Genomic DNA, 24,027 nt, shown 5'->3' on the forward strand with positions numbered 1-24,027 from the left:
AAAAATCGAAGCGAGAGGCCTTTAACATTGCAGTGTAAAATACAGGCAAAAATGGCTGAAACGTCAAATTTGCAAACTTCGTGTTGAAAATTGGCTTACAAGGTCATTACAAAAACAGGTTGCCGGGGTGAAATATGAAACTTGAATTTCCAAAGAATAAGCAAGTCCAAACCTTGTATGTGTAGTCGTTGAACTCTAGGTTCCCACGTAAAATTAAAATGTCACTATTTCAAGAAGAATAAACTCACGAAAGCACGAAAAATTCACTAAATTCGCGTTCATTGTTTTGATTTTGACCGCCTGACAACTTTACGGAAATATCAAAGTGATTGTAAATAAGGACTCTGTGACGGGCAACTTATACACTGTGTCTAAACCACACCGGCAAAATTTGCTCGGACTCGATGGTATCTAACATCCGGCACAATGACGGAACACCAATAGACAAAAGAAAGGTAGGTTTCTCCTTATTTTTTAATTTTTTTTATGATATCGAAGAATATTTATACATATACAACTATTTTCTATTGTGAGATGTAATATTTTCTACAACCGTTCTATATTAACGGAGAAATAAGTCAAAACGCATGTCAAAATGACGAATTGAGTGAACCTTGCCTCGAAATTGTTTAATTTCTCGTTAAATTGTTCACATTGTACGGAAAGAAAGGTACGGGAAGATAGATATTGACACGGAGATTGCAAATTTAGTTATTATGAGCATCTCCATAATTGTATCTCTGTGTATTGAACGAAAGAAATGGGTCATGTCAAAATGGAACTGGCCGGTTTCGTCAATGTATACAACCCGGTTTCGTCATAGATTTCAAAATGCATAACCCGGTTTGGTCAAATAAAAAAAATCATAATCGCATTACATTATAAAAAAGGGACGAAAGATACCAAAGGGACAGTCAAACTCATAAATCTAAAACAAACTGACAACGCCATGGCTAAAAATGAAAAAGACAAACAGAAAAACAATAGTACACATGACACAACATAGAAAACTAAAGAAATAAACAACACGAACCCCACCAAAAACTAGGGGTGATCTCAGGTGCTCCGGAAGGGTAAGCAGATCCTGCTCCACATGCGGCACCTGTCGTGTTGCTTATGTGATTACAAATCCGGTAAATAGTCTAATTCGGTAGGTCAAATTCATGAAAGGGAAGGGGATTGTAGTTACGACGTGAGGAACATATCCGATATCATTTGTGAAATGGTTATTCCATTATAATTGATTATTTAACTTCAGCGTTCAAAAGGAGTTTTGTGGGTCGTTGGAAAACAAGTTCGTTCACCGGACAACGGCTTATTATTATTTATATGAGTCTCAGATTCAAATAAATAATAAGCAAAAACTTGAATTCCTACTCTCAAAGAACACAATTATTTTAATTTACTTTGCATTCCGAAATTTTTTAACAGCATATTGAGATTAAAGCTCTCTAAATATGCATTTCTATATGTGTTATGGGAAAATATGTTGAACATTTGAAATTAAAGTTCACGGTCTTAAAAATCGAAACACACAATTGATATGTGATTTTCTCGCACAAAAGGATGGACACCTTTATAAGTAATCTAATCATTCTATGTATGTAATCTTTTCTACAATCGTTAAAAATAAATCTTCTTAAGGATAAACGTTGATAATAAGACAACTGTATATGCATGCATAATCAACATAGAAAATGAATGTAGGATTACAACTACCATGCATTAAAATATTTTTTTGTATCCCTTATTGTAACTATACTGCTATGTACAAATTAGTATAATAGTCTCAGGTCATCGACAAAATTCAATAATAATTATTTTGTTAACATTACTAAAAAACGAGTCTGTACTGTCGCCGTTGTGTTATGATGATCGTACACTGACGTTGGTCAATATATTTTGACAATATATACGGACAGACGGATTCAGTTTATTTCAAAGTGGACGTAATTCGAACAACTTTTACATACAGCCGAGCGTAGCGAGTCGAACAATATTTTGATAATATTTTTGCTTTACAAAATCGTTAAATACAGGAATCAATATAGTTTTGGCAACCAAAGGTTGGGTCGGGGCGTGCAACCTATACGTCATCTAGATTCGCCACTTATCTTATAAAGTGTATACCGAATTAAAATATTGTAAGAAATGAGAAAACAGGGACACCCGGGAAATCGGATTATGTGAGTTGGATTATGTTTATTATAATAAATGCCGAATATCAAGTTCTTTTTATCGATTTCTATACATTTTTTTCAAATATATATAAAAGATATATAGCAAAAATGATAAGGCAGACAAATATACAAATAAATCGACTTGGCCGATATCCTAATAAAACTTATTGACCTTTAATTACGAGTTTTTTTTTCATTTCTTTGCGTTTTTACACGCCCGTCCCAATTTTGACAGGACGTATTATTGTATACACCCGTCTGTCCGTCCGTCCTTTCATCCGTCCGTTCCTCCATCTATCAGTCATTCGGGCCTTCCGTCCGTCCGTCCGTCCGTCTATCTATTCGTCTATCCAGCATAAACCTGTCGCACCGTAACTTCAGGACAGCTTATCTTATTTTCTTAAAATTTAACATAGTTATTTCTTATAATGGTCAAACGACCTGCAAACCTTTTAGTGAAAATCAAAGTAAATCGTTTTGAGTTACAGAAAATGTAAGTGAAACAGGAATGTGGGTTTTTTTTAACATGTCGCGCCATATCTCAAAAACGAAGTATTATAACGGCATTAAACTTTATACACTTCTTAGTTATATAAATATTTTAAACTTCTGTTTACTTTTTGGTGATGTTTAAAATTTTGGTTTAGAGTGATTGAATTTTTTTGGTAAAACAAAAAGGGAGGGTCACTTATAGCGATGTATCTCAAAACCTATTTATGATTATTGTTTAAATTTTGCTCATTTCTTCTTAATATTAATCTTAAGATGTCTATACTTTTTGGGGATTATTCAAACTTTTATTTTGGAGTTATTGAGTTTTTTGTGTCAGCGACAACACTTTGACTCAGTCCATTCCCGAATCACACGCTTGTAATTCCATGGTTGTCTTTAGTTGCTTCATACCATATGCGTTTAGAACATAAAATAGGCAGGTAGTTTTCTTGTTTGAATTGTTTTACATTTATAATTTAGGGCCCTGTTTTAGCTTGCTTTCATGCAGTTTGTGTGTTTTTCTCATTGTTTAAGGCATACGCTGACCTAAACTTGATTAATTCAACATAATTTTTGTGTCTAAAAGAAAGTTGTCTAATTGTCAATGTTTATGGGATAAGTGGTTACCACCACTTCTTCTTTTTTAAAATAAGACCTAGATATAAATGACGGTCATGTTTTGCAAACCAACTTTTATTTACATTGAAAATACAAAACTGTCAGATATTGTTTTCGAAAGTTATCTTGAAGTTTCAATTGAATTTGAACTGTACAAAAAATGAATTTGAACTGTAAAAATGATGTGAAAAACATGCCTATAAAAATAAATGTGCCTACCATAAACGGAGAGAAAGTTACAAATCTCACTGCTATGTTATGGATGCTTAAGTGTGAAAACTCGCTTTAGTGCGCAAGTAACACAGTATATATAGTACCATAAAATCTGTCAGGACTGCATGCATGATTAATTTGTGCAGAACAGTATAGACTATAGTCGGTTTGGGACTGTTCGTCAATGATTGAATGCATAAATGTATTAATAATTGATAGTAAATATTTTAAACTATAAGTGTATAATATAGTATATAGTAAATTAAAATTATGGCACAATCAAAACACATCCTTTTATTTTTCATCTTTACATACTACTATTATAAACAAAGAAAATATAATAATGTTACAAAATAATTAGATACCAGTGTTTGCTATTCAGTATTTATATTCCATTTAAAATTAGTTTGAAGTTAAGGGAAATGAGGGATACGCCTTTCATTAGGAAAATGTGTATTAGCATAATTAACTATGTCCAAAAGTGCCCGTTTAAAATAGATTTTAACACGCCAAGTTTACTTTACAATAAATATATATTTAAATTCTCGAAAGACAATGTTCAGATCCGTGCCAAAGTTTCTTTTCATAAATTGTTTGTTAAAAAAAAACAAAAAAAACCGGGTGATATATATAGACGAAACCGGGTGATTGTGTAGTAACAACATTGACGAAACCGGTTTATTTTAATTTGACATGAACCTTTTCTTTCGTTCGATACACAGAAATACAATTATTGAGATGCTCATAATAACTAAATATGCAATCTCCGTGTCAATATCTATCTTCCCGTACCTTTCTTTCCGTACAATGTGAACAATTTAACGAGAAATTAAACAATTTCGAGGCAAGGTTCACTCAATTCGTCATTTTGACATGCATTTTGACTTATTTCTCCGTTAATATAGAACGGTTGTAGAAAATATTACATCTCTCAATAGAAAATAGTTGTATATGTATAAATATTCTTCGATATCATAAAAAAAATTAAAAAATAAGGAGAAACCTACCTTTCTTTTGTCTATTGGTGTTCCGTCATTGTGCCGGATGTTAGATACCATCGAGTCCGAGCAAATTTTGCCGGTGTGGTTTAGACACAGTGTTATAATATCCGTGATTTAAAGATTTTAATGATATCAAGCCTATCAAGCCAGTCCAGTTCAAAGTACTATCACGTGGTACAATTCTCATTTACATATTATGAATATTAATTAGTAAAACCAATACTAATTTCTGGCTATGCCTATGGGAAATGCATACAAATGACTTCTTTTAGAGAACCACTGAATGGAATAAAACCAAACATTGCATGAATGTTCCTTATGAGGTGCTGACCAAGTGTTGTTACTTTGTAGCCGATCCATCATCCAAGATGGCCGCCAGCGTGGGACTTAGTTTAACATAGGACCCTATGGGAAATGCATACAAATGACTTCTTTTAGAGAACCACTGAATGGAATAAAACCATACATGGCATGAATGTTCCTTATGAGGTGCTGACCAAGTGTTGTTACTTTGTAGCCGATCCGTCATCCAAGATGGCCGCCAGTGGGGGACTTTTGAATGAAATTAAACATGTTCCTTTCCTTATAAATGAGGTTGTGTTGTCACTTTTAGCCAAATTTTATATTTTTTTATATGATTTCAAAAACCCAAGTAGAATCAGGTGAGCGATACAGGCTCTTGAGAGCCTCTAGTTTTTTTACTCAGAACTCCTGTCCTGCCTATTTTTTTCAAATTTCATCCTAGCCCACCCATAAAAATCAAATGGTAGCTCCCTTAATTGTTCAACTAAGTATCTATATTTAGACCAGATATCCTCAATGCAAAGCATTCTGCTATATAACAGCAATTTTTTTTCCACAAGAGATACATTTTCTTGTGTCAAGAGTCATAACAATTCGGAAGTTTTTTTAATTCTAAAAGTAACCGATATTTTTCAACAAATGTTAGAAATGTAAGTGAAAACATTTCTCTAGTGATATCATACGGGACATTCAAATAAAAAATTAAGCTTATCCTCAACTTTTCCAAGTGAGCAATTTAAACAAAGACACTCTGATGCATCTATAGATATCATTGGAGAAATATATTTGATATCATATCTGTCTCTGCATGCACGATCATGCACGTACTGTCTCAATTTGGCAAAGATATATTTATTCAAATTTGACAAACACAATAGATTAAATTGACATGTTAATACAAATGGAGCAACTATATAGACAGTTACATACACCAAAAAGATTTACACTTTAAAATTTAATAAATTATTTATGATCACTAAAAAAAATTGAAAATAAAATTATGAATAAGATCGATAATGAAATTTTCAGATCTAAGAAAGATAACTCAAAGGCAATAATAATTTAGTTTAAAAGATGCGTGTTCGTGTTGTCCATTGTGACTTTTTTAAAAACAGATAAATTAAGTTGTATTACACAAAAAAAAAGCTCACTTTCAGGATATTTCAATTATTTTTAAATGTCCAAAAATTGGAGAACTATTTTGTTTAGTATCATTCCGCATTGATAAGGGGAGACAAGCAGGGTAGGTAAATTTTACCTGTTGGTTCACAAGGTGAGCAAGTTTGACAGAAAGGTACATTACACAGGTGTGTAGAAAAATGACTTTAACATTAGCCTTTCGTTTGCATTTATTGTCGATTCAGCAAAACAAAATATATGTAAAGCCCATGTCTTCGTATTTATCTTCCCAGCATGTTTTTAAATCCTGTATTTTTCAATTCTCCATGCTCATGACCCAGTCCACTGCACATGAATAGTGCAGATAAGATTGTTTTTATATATGATAGCATCTTGTCAATATCATCGTGGTATCTATTTGACAGCAGTCAATGATTTTTTGTGATGACATGAAGTATTACAGGGTCTGATGATCAGATAATTTCAAAGATGCATGCACCAGACTCAAGTTGAGGTCTTAGAATTATGCTATCTGGACATGTTATATCATCAAAAGTGTTATCTACCATTGAATAAGTTGGGGTACATAGAAAGTTTTGTATATGTAGTACATATGATATGACCATTCAAGGTGAATTAAGCAGCGCACACCTAGTCCAAATAGAGGGTCTCATTGTGTGACACTGGATTGCCGATTTTTTGTAAGCGTGACACGTGAAAGTCAACTTATTGTTCTGTGAAAACAAAACACAGCAAATTATAAAAGAAATAAGAGTTGCTTACATACATAGTGTAAGCGGGATACAGGAATCTGTCAAAACAGTAAGCAGGATCTGGGATCGGAACCCCCCCCCCCCCCAATGAGACCCCCCAAATAATTATGACGTCCTGCAAGGCTATTTTATTTTTTTTCTGGGACGCCTTCCTACGACCCAGAAAAAATAATAACATAGCCTTGCCATAGGAAGGTGTCCCAGAAAAAAAATAAAATAGCCTTGCCAGATGTCATAATTATTTGGACTAGGGCACACCCTAAAATCGAAACAACATTTTTTTGTATAAAAAACATTGAACATTTTAGCACATCACTCTGATAACGCAAATACTACCTTAAATCCTGTTGTGTATAGCAACTTGTTGCAGGAGTAAGACTTGCAAGTTAAAAAAAGAAATATATTTTATTCATCATGAAATTGGACTTTTTTTTTACTTTCTTACAAATCTACAACATGGCAAATCAGTGGCGGATCCAGGACTTTTCATAAGGGGGGGGCCGATGACTGACCTAAGGGGGGGGGGGGGGGCCTCACCAGTCATGCTTCAGTGATTACCTATATAATCAACCAAATTTTTTTCATGAAAAGGGGGCCCCCCTTGGATCCGCCTATGCAAATTTTGTCACCTAGTTCACATCTGCAAACATGGCAAGTGTTGTTATCTTGTATACATTTTCAAACATCACAAATGTCGTCAGCTTGTGAAAATCTGCAAACACGGCAAATGTTGTTACCTGGTACAAAGCACTTTTCTCGTAAATAGTTTGTTAAAGTCTTCACGTCTCTGGTGATACCATGTTCGCTAGCCAAGTGTTACGATCCACTCCCATTTTTTCCACCCTTGGGGGATTGGGATAAAATTTCGGAGACACAAGGTATGGCTTTTTATTGGTTGCAGTAGAAACTTGCTGCATCCAATCAAAAAGCGCCTCTAACATGATCACGTGTAAATTTAGAAAGTGATTGTAAACAATTGCCACATGTTTATTGTGCAACAAGTGTTTACATCACTAAACATACCACTATATTTAGTGACAACTTGAATGATTCTAATCAACTAATAGAAGTTCCTGTGTATGTTTCATCATGTTCATGCACAAATGCATGAATGTTGATGTATATTTTCGTTTCCAGCTTTACCAAGTGTGTAGAGTCTAGACGCTACCGTGTTTTTAACTCCAAATTGAAGTGTTCAAGTGCTACCATTTGGTCAAGAATAATGTATTCGGAATCGGCCTGACTTTAATCTTCCGATAGATGGTGCAACATTGATACATTGTATCACAAATGTTGGCTTAATCTGCCAAGGGTGGAGAGAACGGTAGTGGATCGTAACCCTTGGCTAGGGAAGTTGTGGTGATACATGTTTTATAATCGAGCAAACTGCATTTTTGGAAAGATATCAACATCTACATATATCATGTATATACTCCATTTCTTAAAGTTTTATGTTGTACATGACCGTAAAGTTTTATGTTGTACATGACTGTAAAGACAATATTTTTTTTTGTTTCATCATTTGTTCATGACAACTGACAGCAGCTATACTTGTAATATTTAAAACGTTTGGTGTCAAATGGTGATCATTTTTTTAGCTCACCTGTCCCGAAGGGACAAGTGAGCTTATGCCATCACTTGGCGTCCGTCGTCCGTCGTCTGTCGTCTGTCGTCGTAAACTATTTCAAGAATCTTCTCCTCTGAAACTACTGGGCCAAATACTTTCAAACTTTAACTGAATGTTCCTTAGGGTATCTAATTTATAAATTGTATCCAAAGTTATGATCTATCAACAAACATGGTCGCCATTGCTAAAAATAGAACATAGGGGTCAAATGCAGTTTTTGGCTTATAACTCAAAAACCAAAGCATTTAGAGCAAATCTGACAGGGGTAATATTGTTTATCAGGTCAAGATCTATCTGCCCTGAAATTTTCAGATGAATCAGACAACCTGTTGTTGGGTTGCTGCCCCTGAATTGGTAATTTTAAGGAAATTTTGCTGTTTTTGGTTATTATCTTGAATATTATTATAGATAGAGATAAACTGTAAACAGGAATAATGTTCAGCAAAGTAAGATTTACAAATAAGTCAACATGACGGAAATGGTCAGTTGACCCCTTTAGGAGTTATTGCCCTTTATAGTCAATTTTTAACCGGATTTTTGTGACAAAAATGTCGGTTATTGATTTGGGGATGTACGGCGGGCGGGCGGGCGGCAATCAAATGTTGTCCGTGCATTAACTCATGAACCGTTCAATCAAAGCTTTTAAAATTTTAATATGTTGTTACTGACAACTAAATGAAGGTCAAGTTCAATAATGGCGATTTTGACTTTTACCGTTCAGGAGTTATGGTTCTTGAAAGATTGAAAAATGAAGTTTCCAGTCGTGTCTGTGCATTTACGCATGAACTGTTCTACTAAAGCTTCCCAAATTTTAATATGTTGTTACTGATGACAAAATGGAGGTCATGGTTAATAATGACGATTTTGACTTTTACCGTTCAGGAGTTATGGTTCTTGAAAGATTGAAAAATGGAGTTTCCAGTCGTGTCCGTGCATTTACGCATGAACTGTTCTACCAAAGCTTCCCAAATTTTAATATGTTGTTACTGATGACAAAATAGAGGTCAATTTCAATAAAGACGATTTTGACTTTTACCGTTCAGGAGTTATGGTTCTTGAAAGATTGAAAAATGGTGTTTCCAGTCGTGTCCATGCATTTTCTCATGAACCATTCAACCAAAGCTTTCAAAATTTTTATATGTTGTTACTGATGACAAAATGGAGGTCAAGTTTAATAATGACGATTTTGACTTTTACCGTTCAGGAGTTATGGTTCTTGAAAGATTGAAAAATGGAGTTTCCAGTCGTGTCCGTGCATTTACGTATGAACTGTTCTACCAAAGCTTCCCAAATTTTAATATGTTGTTACTGATGACAAAATAGAGGTCAAGTTCAATAAAGACGATTTTGACTTTTACCGTTCAGGAGTTATGGTTCTTGAAAGATTGAAAAATGGTGTTTCCAGTCGTGTCCGTGCATTTTCTCATGAACCATTCAACCAAAGCTTTTGAAATTTTTATATGTTGTTACTGATGGCAAAATAGAGGTCAAGTTCAATAATGACGATTTTGACTTTTACTGTTCAGGAGTTATGGTTCTTGAAAGATTGTAAAATGGCGTTTCCATTCACGTTGTTGCATTTACTCATGAACCATTCAATCTAAGCTTTTCAAATTTTAATATGTTGATACTGATGACAAAATGGAGGTCAAGTTTGATATTGACGATTTTCACTTTCACCATTCATCAGTAATGGTTCTTGTGATATTGCCAGGACACAAATAAATATGAATAAATCCGGTTTGCTGTCGTTGTGACAGCCTCTTGTTAACCATTTTTCGTAAATCTTAGTAATCTTTTACAAAAATCTTCTCCTCTAAAACTACTGGGCCAAATACTTCCAAACTTTAACTGAATGTTCCTTAGGGTATCTAGTTTGTAAATTGTATCCAAAGTTATGATCTATCAACAAACATGGTCGCCATTGCTAAAAATAGAACATAGGGGGCAAATGCAGTTTTTGGCTTATAACTCAAAAACCAAAGCATTTAGAGCAAATCTGACGTTGGGTAATATTGTTTATCAGGTCAAGATCTATCTGCCCTTAAATTTTCAGATGAATCAGACAAACTGTTGTTGGGTTGCTGCCCCTGAATTGATAATTTTAAGGAAATTTTGCTGTTTTTGTTTATTATCTTGAATATAATTATAGATAGAAATAAACTGTAAACAGCAATAATGTTCAGCAAAGTAAGATCTTCAATTAAGTCAATTTGACCAAAATTGTCAATTGACCCCTTAAGGAGTTATTGCCCTTTAAAGACTTTTTTCACAATTTGTTCATCATGTTGACTTACTTTAAAAAATCTTCTCCTTTGAAACTGCTGTATCAATTTCAGCCAAACTTAGGCTAAATGAGTTTCAGAGTATCTAGTATAAATTTTATATTCTATTTCCTTGTATGTCAAGAAACATAGCTCCTATGGCTAAAATAGAACATAGGAGAAAATGATTATTTTTTTTGGCTTTTGAAGAAAATAGGCAATCCAAAAAACATTTAAATAAATTGAAAAGCCAAAATAATCATTGATGAGAGATTTAACCATAAGAATTAAGGTGAGCGATTCAGGCTCTTGAGAGCCTCTTGTTTTAATTTTGAATTAAGAATTTAAATAAGACAGATGTTGAGATCTAATGTATCTTTAGAAGAAAACATTTAAAAAGAAAATGAAGTTAATCTTCAACTGCTTTCCTACATAGCTTACACTTAATGATTATCCTGTCATTATAGCGACAGTTTGCAATAATAACATTTCACAACTTGCCTTTTATTTAAATGACAAATCGGTAGACTGTTACTGTAAACATGGTAAATGTCACAATCACAGTCATTGATGGCAGTTGTGTGTCTCTGTATTTTGTATTGAATCGATGATCTATTTTCATATAATGAATTTTGTGGAAGTAAAAACAAAATTGTTTTGAGGAATAAAATGCAATATATTCTATATCTGACTTGTACAAGTTAGCTTTTGTTTATAAATGAAGGGAGATAACTCACAACAATAGATATTATGACTTACATGAATCACCTAATTCTGACTTTTTTATGTCAGAGCTCTGACTGCAAAAAGCAAAGGAAAAGCACTTTTATTGCTATTAAAATTTATTGTTTTGCAGCTGACAACTTTGACATATGTGCTATTGACAAAGAGTTGGTTATAAAATCAGAGGTCAGTCTGGTATCAACAAAAACATACATCGAGTAATCATTTATTTTTCCCATAAAGCTGGATGTTTAAAGTGAGGGAAGAGGAGGAGTTCATGTTCATTTGTTCATTTGTGTCTGTCTGTCCTCCTTTTTATCTTTCTCTAGACCTAATTATACCATATAATCTGAAATCTCAAAGACAAGTTCTTTTGCTTTTAAAGGAGAAAATTAAAATCACAAAAATACTGAACTTAGAGGAAAATCAATTTGGAAAGTCCATAATCACATATGGCAAAATCAAATAACAAATCAATACTTTTATTGTAAATTATTTCATTTCTTCATCAGAATAATTTTCATGTTTAGTTTAGGACTATGTACATGCATGACATGGTTATGGTCTTATGGTTTTGGTTTTTTTTTTACATATTAAGAAAACATGCATATAATAATGATAAAAAAATAAGTAAAACATAGAAAAGAAAGAAAAAAAAAACAACAAGAAACACAATTTTCAAATATACTTATATAATATTTGAGATACATTTTTTATATTGATATGTAATAAGAAACATTTTCTTTTAAGTTTTGATTAAATGATAAGATGACATTTGTCTGCCTAGGAGAAGTCACTGGTCAGAAGAATGACAACAATGTAAATATTTAATCAGGAAATTCTTTAAAATCTTTAATTTATATGTAAATATTTCAAAGATAACACTTTTATTTATTCACATATTTAAATAAAAGGAGATTTATTGTATACCAAAGATACAGCACCCAAAAAACTATGAAAAATAACCACAAAAGATATCTTAGTAAAGCTATTCCATAGATAATATAAAAAAAAAGAAGATGTGGTATGATTGCCGATGAGATAACTCTCCACAAGACACCAAAATGACACAGAAATTAACAACTGTAGGTCACCATATATGTTGGTATCTTGTATCAAATAAACAAAAAAAAGTGTTCAAAGGAAAAATAACTTAAATAAGTGTATCAATTTATATACAAGTCATTTAAATGTTTATGATCTAGTAGGAAGTTTATTCAAAAATAAATCCTTTATTTGCATCAGGGAGACTGAAAATTTGTAAAATACATTTAAATTTCATTTTAGATACATTTGGTTTTTACATTTTCAAACACCACAGCAATATATCATGGGTCACTTCAGGCTTCAGTATGATACAACAGTGACATCAAATATGCTCTAAAAAGTATTTTCATGTATTATAAGCGGGAGAGATCCGTTTGCGCCAAAAATGCGTCCTTTTACGCCACAACTTTTTTTCTCAAATGCTACGTTTGCGCCACATGTTTTAAAATTAGATGGTTTCATTTGCGCCAAAAATAAAACATACGATTGCGCCAGTTAAAAGAAAATTACTTCCTTACTCCTTTATTCGGACTTGGAACCGGCAGTGTAACACGGCACATGTTTCCTTTTCTAAAACATGTTTTTATTACTGCTGCTGCATGGGTACTTCCCAATTTAATGTATGTAGTAGCTTTTAACTTCTTTTTTATTGTCCAAAAACAAAAACATTGAAGGATGAAATCCATAAAATAGTTAATAATAGTTCATAATAATAATAAAGCCCATACGCATGGTGGGAACAAAGCTCTGTGTCATCAACATTTGTGGCTAAAACATAAAGAGCAAAAACTTCTATTTTCTATATTGGCATATCTTTGTTAAGCAAAGCAATAAGTTTTAATCTCTCTCTGTACATTGACTGTCTAATGCTGCTTAAGTCATTTAATTCTCTTCAGAAACTCGTCTTTATGGTGAAATATCTCCTAACATGTGATACCTTTTGGGGCAAAAATAAGAATACATATATAGTAATCATTAATATTTATGATGGATATATGTACAGGTAAATTTGCGCAAATGAGTTCCGAATATTGGCGCAATTGATACATTTTGAAAATAAAATTTGGCGCAAATGATACCCCCGAAAAACAGTAATTGGCGCAAAAGGACTGCTGCCTTATAAGCAAGCATAAGCAAGGGCATTTATACCCTGGTACACACTTTCTTTTATTTTTAATTGATTTGTCATTTATAAGGGTACTGATGGTAATGGGGTACATACATTACGAATAACGGAAAAAATTCTTGCCAAATGACATTAACAGTAATTTTCAGTGCATGTCGATGAAATGTGCACTTTTTAGACAATAAAAAAATCCAATGATTTTCATGAATCATGTTAAAAATGGTGTCGATAATTATTTGAGACCCCATACAAATCATAAGGATATTTTGATGAAACCACAGTAAAATTTTAATCAATTTGACGCTAACATGGCTAACGGTAGCTGAAATTGACTCTGTGACGCCTGACGGTAAAGGCCACTTCTACCCTTATTTTTCAGGCCTTTCAACATGTTTAAGTTTTTGCATAGAAGATGATTAGATCATTATATAGTTAAAGATTTGCCCATTGTTGAAGACCATTCTGTGTTTTGTAGTTGCTGTAACACTTAATTAGTCATGTGGATATTTATGGACAGTAGCAGTACTTAGTTGTCTTATTGGCAATCATTAAGCAGCTGCATATATTCATATGTACAATGATATACATACACTGTACAGTTACATCCTGTTCATACAAATGTATGCGATTAGGTTCAGGACCCTAATATCACCATACAACTGAAAATGTACATGTTCATTTGTACATACATGTATGTCATGTATGTTCGATACACACAGGGTTCTTGCTAAGGATTTTTAAAGACGAGTCGTTTTTAGCCATGACGAGTCCAACAGCAAAAAGAAAATATTTTATTGTAATATAATGTAATATTTTAATTCCATTTCCTTACAGAGCAATGACATGACATTTAATTTCAAGATCACTTTTAAACTTTTCCTATAAAATGATGATATTTGTGTTTTACTGTGTTCAGTTTATAAAATATTTCAGTCTTGATGCATCTGTGGACTCACCAGTTTTGGAAATGGTGAGTCCAGACAGATTTTGATGAGTCCAGGACTCATGGACTCGCCTTAGTGAGAACCCTGATTTTATTTCACAGTTGATTTCCTATAACAAATAGTACTTTTGGTGTGTCCTGATCATGAAATGCAGACTGCTGTCTAAATCTTCCATTCATTCTTTTTAGTACCCATTGGACAAATTGTAAAATAAGATTGTGGGAAAATTGTTTAAAGCTACAATGAAAACGGTTACAATTAGATCACCTCTGCATGCCTTCATTGTCAGGTGGGGTAGTTAGGCCTACCTCAGGTAAATTCTAACTGTCAGATTTATAATTCAGGGTCATCTAGATCATAAGAGTGATTTGGTGGTCAAGAGGTTTTTACTGACAGGTAAGGATTTGTATAAAGATAAGTTGATTTATAGATTTTGAAAAAGGCAAATGTGCTGCATATATTACATTCATGATAATAAATAATACTCTAGCGAAAACATTTTCCTTATAAAAGATAATGCAAATAAATTAAGCTTGTGGCAGGGAATTTATACATGTTATACAATTGCAAGTTTTCATTGATACATGTAATGCTTAAATTGAAACTTGGTCACTTTTTTTTTGCATAAGTTCAGTGCAGTGTCTCTTTTACACTTGTTATTAATATTTGTTCCTAAATTTTATCAGATCCCTTGAGTGTTGAGTTCACTGAAAAGATACATGTAATCTTGTTACATGGTTTGGCTCATTCTTTAATGTACATGTACTTGATTGTCAGTAACATTGTTGTTTTGTCACCTGATATGAATGGTTTATTTTAAGTTTTTTATTTGTGGAATCTTGTAGATAACATTGAAAGTTTGCTGTTTATATTTGAATCATTTAAATTTGTTTAAAGTATGCATGATAAACATGATAATGGGGTTAGTCATATTGGGTTAAAGTAATGGTACATGACGTAGTACAACATCTTATATTTGGTGTACATTTGTTGTTGGATTGATGTCTCATTGAGGAACTATATATATATATATATATATATATGAATAAATAATACAACAGCACAACATAAGAAAACACTGTAAATATCAGTTAGGGAGCTACCATTCGATTTTTATGGGGGGTGGGGGGCTACGATAGAATTTGAAAAAAAATAGGCATGACTGGAGTTTTGAGTAAAAAAGTCAAGATAAACTATTAAAAAAAAGGCATGACTGAATTGAGTGAAAAATATAAAGGCAGGACAGAGATTACTATTAAAAAAAAGGCAGGTCAAATTTTTTCATCCTAGCCCAATGGCGGCTCCCTTAAAAAGACTAAATTCATCATTGAAACATCAGATCAATCTGAAAGCTTAGTTTCAAAGCCAATTGAAAATAATAGATATGCTGCTTCCATGACTATAATGATATCAACATGATCAATCAGACCTCATCCAATGGATTTAGTATAGTATCTTTATAAACTGAGAATAAATGACCTTCAGGCTTGTGCAATGTCACAATATCCTTGCTTTAGTTTATTTTATTACTGCTTTGTACAGATTTGTATATAAATAGATTACCGGTATTGTGTCAGTCCATTTATTTACATGTACATTATTTTAAACTTGTGTTGTAGCAGAGGGGTCGTTTAAGTTAAACCCGTTTCAATCTGTACCTCTAAAAAAAAATCTGTTCTCTAACTTTAGTTCCGCTCAACCAAATGTTATGATACTTACACACAATGCTTATTACCACGAAACACAGATCCAACTTGAACTTGAGTTGCATCAATTTGACTTTTTTTAAATTGACTTATGTCCCTTTACAAATGGAAAAATTGCTGAATTTATATCGTTTGAGTGTTCTCAGTTACTTATGTTTACTTCAACTAAATAATGTTATTGTTCTTGAGTTATGTCCCTTTATAATGTTATTTGCATGTCCCTTTATAATGTTATTTGCATGTTGGGGGCATCATCTGTGTTACATTTCCCATTTATTTTCATCTGCACCATGTGCACCACTGCATTTTTGGCTAAACCAATCAGCATAATTGAGAGAATCATTGGTACCAAATTAAATGGTATCCTACAACATCCATTTACATCCTTTTATATTTGATTATGGTGATTTTTGTACACTTCTAAATTTGACTCCTATCAAAATATTAACTTCATTTATGATTTAAGATGAATTTTGAAAAATCAGCAATTCAGAACAAATACATATATTTATGTTACGGGGTGGACAGGTTTAAGTCTTTTCCCTCCTCCCACTCCTCTTCTCTAACAATTGCTGGTGGTTCCCAGCTTGTTTTTGTGAACTTTGTTAATCATTCATGAGAGTCTCTTCTTATTTATTCTGAAGCCCATTTAAAAAAAAAAACATCTGAAGAAAAAGACATCTACTGATACGACATGTAAATATACACCATTAAAAGCATGTTGAACATAGTAATACTAGATATGTACATGTATTTACACCTTGTCTATATCGTTATTGTAAACAGATAGTGTAAAAACATTTACTGTTCATATCACCTTTGCTATCAATTTGTCAACAAAACTTTGTTTATTTTATCATAATTCTATATGATAATTTGTATATGATTGACAGTTTGTTGACAAGTTGGTCTGTCCTAAAACCATTAAGATTATTAACCAAAGATTTATAGCCTTAAGCTTTAATGTTTGTGACTGTGACTGTCTTTTGGGATTTGAAAAAGAGAGGGATGGCGAAAAGATGAATAGAATTTGTTGTTGAAACTATTGATATTTAGTGGTGATTTAGATTAAGATATGCAGGATTAAAAAGTTTATATTGTGTAGAAAGATTGGACATTGTCACCCAACATCAGAATAATGTTTATTGAAGGGTGTGAATGCCAGTTCTGTACTCATTATGGAACCCTGGTACAGCAATTCTTTCACAGATATATCCCTAATGTTTTGTTGTAAGGCAAAATTTCTTCCCCCATCATGGGTGGATCTAGCCATTTTTCCCAACCTAGGATAACAGGGGGGTTCCCAATTCAAATGCACTATCGGACCATTTTCAAAAAAATGCATACCCAGAACCCAACCCACCTGCATCCGCAAGTGTCTCTACACTTCATTTTCCAGCTGCGGTCAAAATTTCGACATTCCTTGAAATATTTGCCACTGGATGTTCAGCAATCAAAAATAAATCAAAAATAATTGTAGATAGTTCAAAAAAAAATTATTACAATTGCTGTCAACATAAAGGCAGTCATTAATCAATTAACCTATAATCAGTCACATATGTACTGTGATACATGCTTACCTATACTGTACCTAAATTTTAAATGGCCGTTATAGGTTTTGCAATTATGATTGAAAATTTAATTTGAAGTTGATATTATTTAACCTATATTTTTATTGCCCCACCTATGATAGTAGAGGGGCATTATGTTTTCTGGTCTGTGCCTCCCTTCGTCCGTCCGTCTGTGCCTCCGTTCGTCCTTTCCGGTTAAAGTTTTTCGTCGAGGTAGTTTTTGATGAAGCTGAAGTCCAATCGACTTGAAACTTAATACACATGTTCCCCATGATATGATCTTTCTAATTTTAATGCCAAATTATAGTTTTTACCCCAATTTCATGGTCCACTGAACATAGAAAATGATAGTGCAAAGTTCAGGTTAATGTTTTTGGTCAAGGTAGTTTTTGATGAAGTTAAAGTTACATCAACTTGAAACTTAGTACACATGTTCCCTATGATATGATCTTTCTAATTTTAATTCCAAATTAAAGTTTTGACACCAATTTCACGGTCCACTGAACATAGAAAATGATAGTGGGAGTGGGGCATCCGTGTACTATGGACACATTCTTGTTTTTTAAAGTTTCATTCAACATGATCAACATCTTTGCAATATTTCTTACAAAATTTCAGAGTTTTCATTTTATCAATTCTATCATTTGTCTATTGAACAATTTAGTTTTTGGTGGTTACGACAATTAAAGCATAATCCATAATCCATAGTCATATACTTTACTTTTGTTAAATTCAAATCCATGCAACGCTATAGGCAAATTATTTTTGTAATGTATTTAAGTCTGTAAACAATACAGTCATCAAACAGTTATGTTTTTCCGTCTGTTGTTTTAACCCACGACCCTTTCATTACTTATTCATCATATTAATTCGGCATAATTAAAACCATTAGTTTGACAATAGTATCAATGCAATCAGTTTGATTTACTCAGCCATATTGATCATATTTATATATCATTTATGACAGGCTAATTTCATATTTTAGATGGATGACATTAAATGTTTCATATGTAAATATGGAATTCTAACGAGATCACAAAAACTTGTTAAAGATGGGAGAAATCATACACGGGATGTTAATACTTTTTTGTTTTTGTTTGAAGGACATATTTCATGGCTTGTTTATTAGCTATTGGAACAAAAACCGAGGGTAATTTTCTTGTTGTTGATCAGATGGTTCGATTCATACAAAAATTAATCATAAGATCGTTAAGATGACCATATAAGGAAATTGTGGTTGTGTTCAAAGTGATCTCATTGTGATAGAAATATATTAGGACAACACATACAATGTATCTCTGTTTAAAAGTACAACATTACAGTCATCTTTGATTCCATAATGGAGACTTAAAATATATTGTTATCCCGTAATCCTTTTGTTTGTAGGTTATATAATGCATGTAATGCTTCAAACTGAAAAAATATAACAAATTCAGATAAATACAAAAAGGTTTACATCATAGACTAAAACTTTGGCACTGGAACATTTTCAAACTTCACATGAACTTGAATGCTTGATAGCTTTGACATTATAATTTTTTCGCTGCATTGAAGTCTAATTGGCGAAATATTGAACATGGTTAACTTGACCTTAACCTCATTTTCTTGGTTCATGAGAATCAATATTCAAGATCAAATGATACAATATGTAAAACATAAATGTATACATTTATTGTTGAAAGCAAGCCTAAAGCATATGTAATCAGCACAATCAGTGTCATGTATGTATATAATGAGAAAACATTGTACTTGAAGCCTAATAAAAAAAACATGGTACTGTAAATTCAGAAATTATTGCATGCTTTTATTATTGTGATTTTGTAATTTAAGCCTAAAATGCAATTTTGATTTTTGCAAGCCTGTAATTGGTTGTTGTTTTTTATGTGTTACGTATTTGTTTTTCCTTCATTTTACATTTGTCATTTCAGTGCCTTTTTATATCATGTTTATATAGCTGACTATAATGGGGTATGGGCTTTTCTCATTGTTGAAGGCTGTAAGATGACCTAATTTTAAGTTGGTGATTTCTGTGTCATTTGGTCTCTTGTAAAGAGTTGTCTCATTGGCAATCATTATCCACATCTTCTTTTTTATATTGAATCCTAAATTAAACTGACATTGGTACACTACAGCTCATGTGAAATTTGCTTTGTCCACCCGTCCACAGTGGGAGTGGTCACCGGATGGGCAACATTTTTAGCTTGTCCACTCTGCCCACCCATAGGAGTGGGCATGCATTTTTTTTGTTTAATCAAAACACTTGCAAGTACAATCAATTGAAAAAAGCAGATAAGCAATTATAATCAATATTTTTACAAAAAAAAGAGATTATAGCTGCAGTGGGCAGTCGGGTGGGCCAGTGGAAAAAGCAAAATCCAACCGGTCTAGCTGTTGTGTACATTGTATTTTAATGGAAAACAGCTACTTTAAATTGTTTTAACTATACACTGGACTTATTGTTAAATGCATGCATTGGTGTAATGTACATTTGTAGTATGCTTCCCAATCTTAATGTATGTTAAGTGTAGTACATATAATAATATTAAAAACACAAGCATTTTCGTCAATGTTTGCATTAATGAAAATGAAATACAAAAATGAAAAAAATCCTGAGGCCATTTTGTTCCAACTGGTTGCTCATTTATATTAAAAGTGTACATGAATGGACTATTATTTAAACAAGTTTAAATCCTGTTATTATGGAATGTATTTTATATCAGTGTTTAATTTCATTGGATAACTTTTTTTTTACCATTTGTTAAGATCATACTACATTTTAACCCCTTGGTAAATCATTAATTGTATATGATGTAAGATGTCATAATTACTGTAATAATTCATAATCTTTAGAATTGTAATAAGAGAATTTTTAGGCTGTTGATACAATACATTTACATGTATACATTACTTCTTAAAATGTGTGTAACCATATATACTGTATAAGGAAAAGAAAATTGAGCTTTAAGCAACCATGTTTGTGAATTATCATAAATGTCATGCAAATATTGATTTAAGAGAAAACATTTTTACTGAAATCATATAAAATTCATAAATTTGTTGCCTAGGAATCATGATATATTTTTGGAAATGAAATATAAGTTTCTGATGCCTGATTGGGCATGTCGGGAGAAGCTTATACTTTATAGATGGTCTCCTTGGGCAGGCCTGATTGGGAGAAGCTTATACTTTATAGATGGTCTCCTTGGGCAGGCCTGATTGGGAGAAGCTTATACTTTATAGATGGTCTCCTTGGGCAGGCCTGATTGGGAGAAGCTTATACTTTATAGATGGTCTCCTTGGGCAGGCCTGATTGGGATAAGTTTATACTTTATAGACGGTCTCCTTGGGCAGGCCTGATTGGGAGAAGCTTATACTTCATAGATGGTCTCCTTTGGCAGGCCTTATAGATGGTCTCCTTAAGCAGGCCTGATTGGCATGATTGGGAGAAACTTACACTTTATAGATGGTCTCCTTGGGCAGGACTGATTAGGAGAAGCTTATACTTTATAGATGGTCTCCTTGGGCAGGCCTGATTAGGAGAAGCTTATACTTTATAGATGGTCTCCTTGGGCAGGCCTGATTGGGAGAAGCTTATACTTTATAGATGGTCTCCTTGGGCAGGCCTGATTGGGAGAAGCTTATACTTTATAGATGGTCTCCTTGGGCAGGCCTGATTGGGATAAGCTTATACTTTATAGATGGTCTCCTTGGGCAGGCCTGATTGGGAGAAGCTTATACTTTATAGATGGTCTCCTTGGGCAGGCCTGATTGGGAGAAGCTTATACTTTATAGATGGTCTCCTTGGGCAGGCCTTATAGATGGTCTCCTTAAGCAGGCCTGATTGGCATGATTGGGAGAAGCTTACACTTTATAGATGGTCTCCTTGGGCAGGCCTGATTGGGAGAAGCTTATACTTTATAGATGGTCTCCTTGGGCAGGCCTTATAGATGGTCTCCTTAAGCAGGCCTGATTGGCATGATTGGGAGAAGCTTACACTTTATAGATGGTCTCCTTAGGCAGGACTGATTAGGAGAAGCTTATACTTTATAGATGGTCTCCTTGGGCAGGCCTGATTAGGAGAAGCTTATACTTTATAGATGGTCTCCTTGGGCAGGCCTGATTAGGAGAAGCTTATACTTTATAGATGGTCTCCTTGGGCAGGCCTGATTGGGAGAAGCTTATACTTTATAGATGGTCTCCTTGGGCAGGCCTGATTGGGAGAAGCTTATACTTTATAGATGGTCTCCTTGGGCAGGCCTGATTGGGAGAAGCTTATACTTTATAGATGATCTCCTTGGGCAGGCCTTATAGATGGTCTCCTTAAGCAGGCCTGATTGGCATGATTGGGAGAAGCTTACACTTTATAGATGGTCTCCTTGGGCAGGCCTGATTGGGAGAAGCTTATACTTTATAGATGGTCTCCTTGGGCAGGCCTTATAGATGGTCTCCTTAAGCAGGCCTGATAGGCATGATTGGGAGAAGCTTACACTTTATAGATGGTCTCCTTGGGCAGGCCTGATTGGGGAAAGCTTATACTTTATAGATGGTCTCCTTGGGCAGGCCTTATAGATGGTCTCCTTAAGCAGGCCTGATTGGCATGATTGGGAGAAGCTTACACTTTATAGATGGTCTCCTTGGGCAGGCCTGATTGGGAGAAGCTTATACTTTATAGATGGTCTCCTTGGGCAGGCCTTATAGATGGTCTCCTTAAGCAGGCCTGATTGGCATGATTGGGAGAAGCTTACACTTTATAGATGGTCTCCTTAGGCAGGACTGATTAGGAGAAGCTTATACTTTATAGATGGTCTCCTTGGGCAGGCCTGATTAGGAGAAGCTTATACTTTATAGATGGTCTCCTTGGGCAGGCCTGATTAGGAGAAGCTTATACTTTATAGATGGTCTCCTTGGGCAGGCCTGATTGGGAGAAGCTTATACTTTATAGATGGTCTCCTTGGGCAGGCCTGATTGGGAGAAGCTTATACTTTATAGATGGTCTCCTTGGGCAGGCCTGATTGGGAGAAGCTTATACTTTATAGATGATCTCCTTGGGCAGGCCTTATAGATGGTCTCCTTAAGCAGGCCTGATTGGCATGATTGGGAGAAGCTTACACTTTATAGATGGTCTCCTTGGGCAGGCCTGATTGGGAGAAGCTTATACTTTATAGATGGTCTCCTTGGGCAGGCCTTATAGATGGTCTCCTTAAGCAGGCCTGATAGGCATGATTGGGAGAAGCTTACACTTTATAGATGGTCTCCTTGGGCAGGCCTGATTGGGGAAAGCTTATACTTTATAGATGGTCTCCTTGGGCAGGCCTTATAGATGGTCTCCTTAAGCAGGCCTGATTGGCATGATTGGGAGAAGCTTACACTTTATAGATGGTCTCCTTGGGCAGGCCTGATTGGGAGAAGCTTATACTTTATAATTGGTCTCCTTGGGCCCATCTAGTGAAGTGCCACTGGACCTCTGTCCTTGCTTATCTCTTTGATTATAATACATGTAGTTAAATATGCAATCATGGCTACACAAATTGTCAATAATTAAATATGATTACAACAATGTCTTAAAAATTGAAGGTACAATTTAGTACTGGCCTAGTGGAATTTTCAATAACCACATTTTCTGTTATAGTGTATATATAACCAGTAGAAATTTTATGTTCTTAAAATTAGACTATAAATCTTATGACATGTTTTACATGGTTTACTAACTGCGTAATATTTAACCTCTGAGAACATAGAAAAATATGATCAAGTTTGAATTAATATATACAGTAATGTTCTTCTTGAACATGTTGAAGGAAAAAGGTTCATTTTTGGAAAGAAAAATGGTCAACCTGTTTTGTGGATTTCTTCACTAGAGATTTTCATGAAGGAAGATTTTAAGGAGGTCTTGTCCCACTTTTAAGAATTATCATATACTTTCTAAGATGTTCAATTCAAGATGTACTGAATTTAAATTGGACAGAAAATACTGTTGCTTCTGTATTCCATTATTCAGTGGTTTTAATATAAAAAAAAAACTGGACCAACACCAACCTAGACTAAACTAGGCCAGACACAGTTCATATAAATCCCATCAAAATGTCACATAAGACCTGAAGACATAACTTATTGTTTATATTATAGATAATCTACCTGTCCTCAGGTGTGAAAGGTCATCACAGTAATGTTTAAATGTTGTTGACCTCTTGAAAAAAACACTGAAACAATCATTTTTAATTACATATAAAAATAACAAGATATGGAATGATTGCAAATGAGACATCTGTCTACCAGAGGCCAAATGGCCTAGAAGTGATTGTTATTATGCACTTAAATTC

At 33.7% G+C, this 24,027-nt stretch overlaps 1 protein-coding gene across 4 annotated transcripts in view; it reads left to right on the forward strand.

Moving 5' to 3' along the window:
• Positions 1-6,034: 6,034 nt before the first annotated feature.
• Positions 6,035-24,027, forward strand: part of LOC143059104 (advillin-like) — a 60,186-nt gene continuing 42,193 nt past the window's right edge. For 3 of the 4 annotated variants that reach the window (XM_076232593.1, XM_076232597.1, XM_076232598.1), the window contains exon 1: positions 6,035-6,114. The gene's annotated coding sequence lies outside the window, so the exon portion shown is untranslated. Of the gene's footprint in view, positions 6,115-14,774; positions 14,827-24,027 lie in introns of all 4 variants that reach the window. The other variant, XM_076232595.1, reaches the window with a different exon arrangement.

Source organism: Mytilus galloprovincialis, chromosome 14 (genome assembly GCF_965363235.1).
Source record: "Mytilus galloprovincialis chromosome 14, xbMytGall1.hap1.1, whole genome shotgun sequence".
NCBI classification, from domain to species: Eukaryota; Metazoa; Mollusca; class Bivalvia; order Mytilida; family Mytilidae; genus Mytilus; species Mytilus galloprovincialis.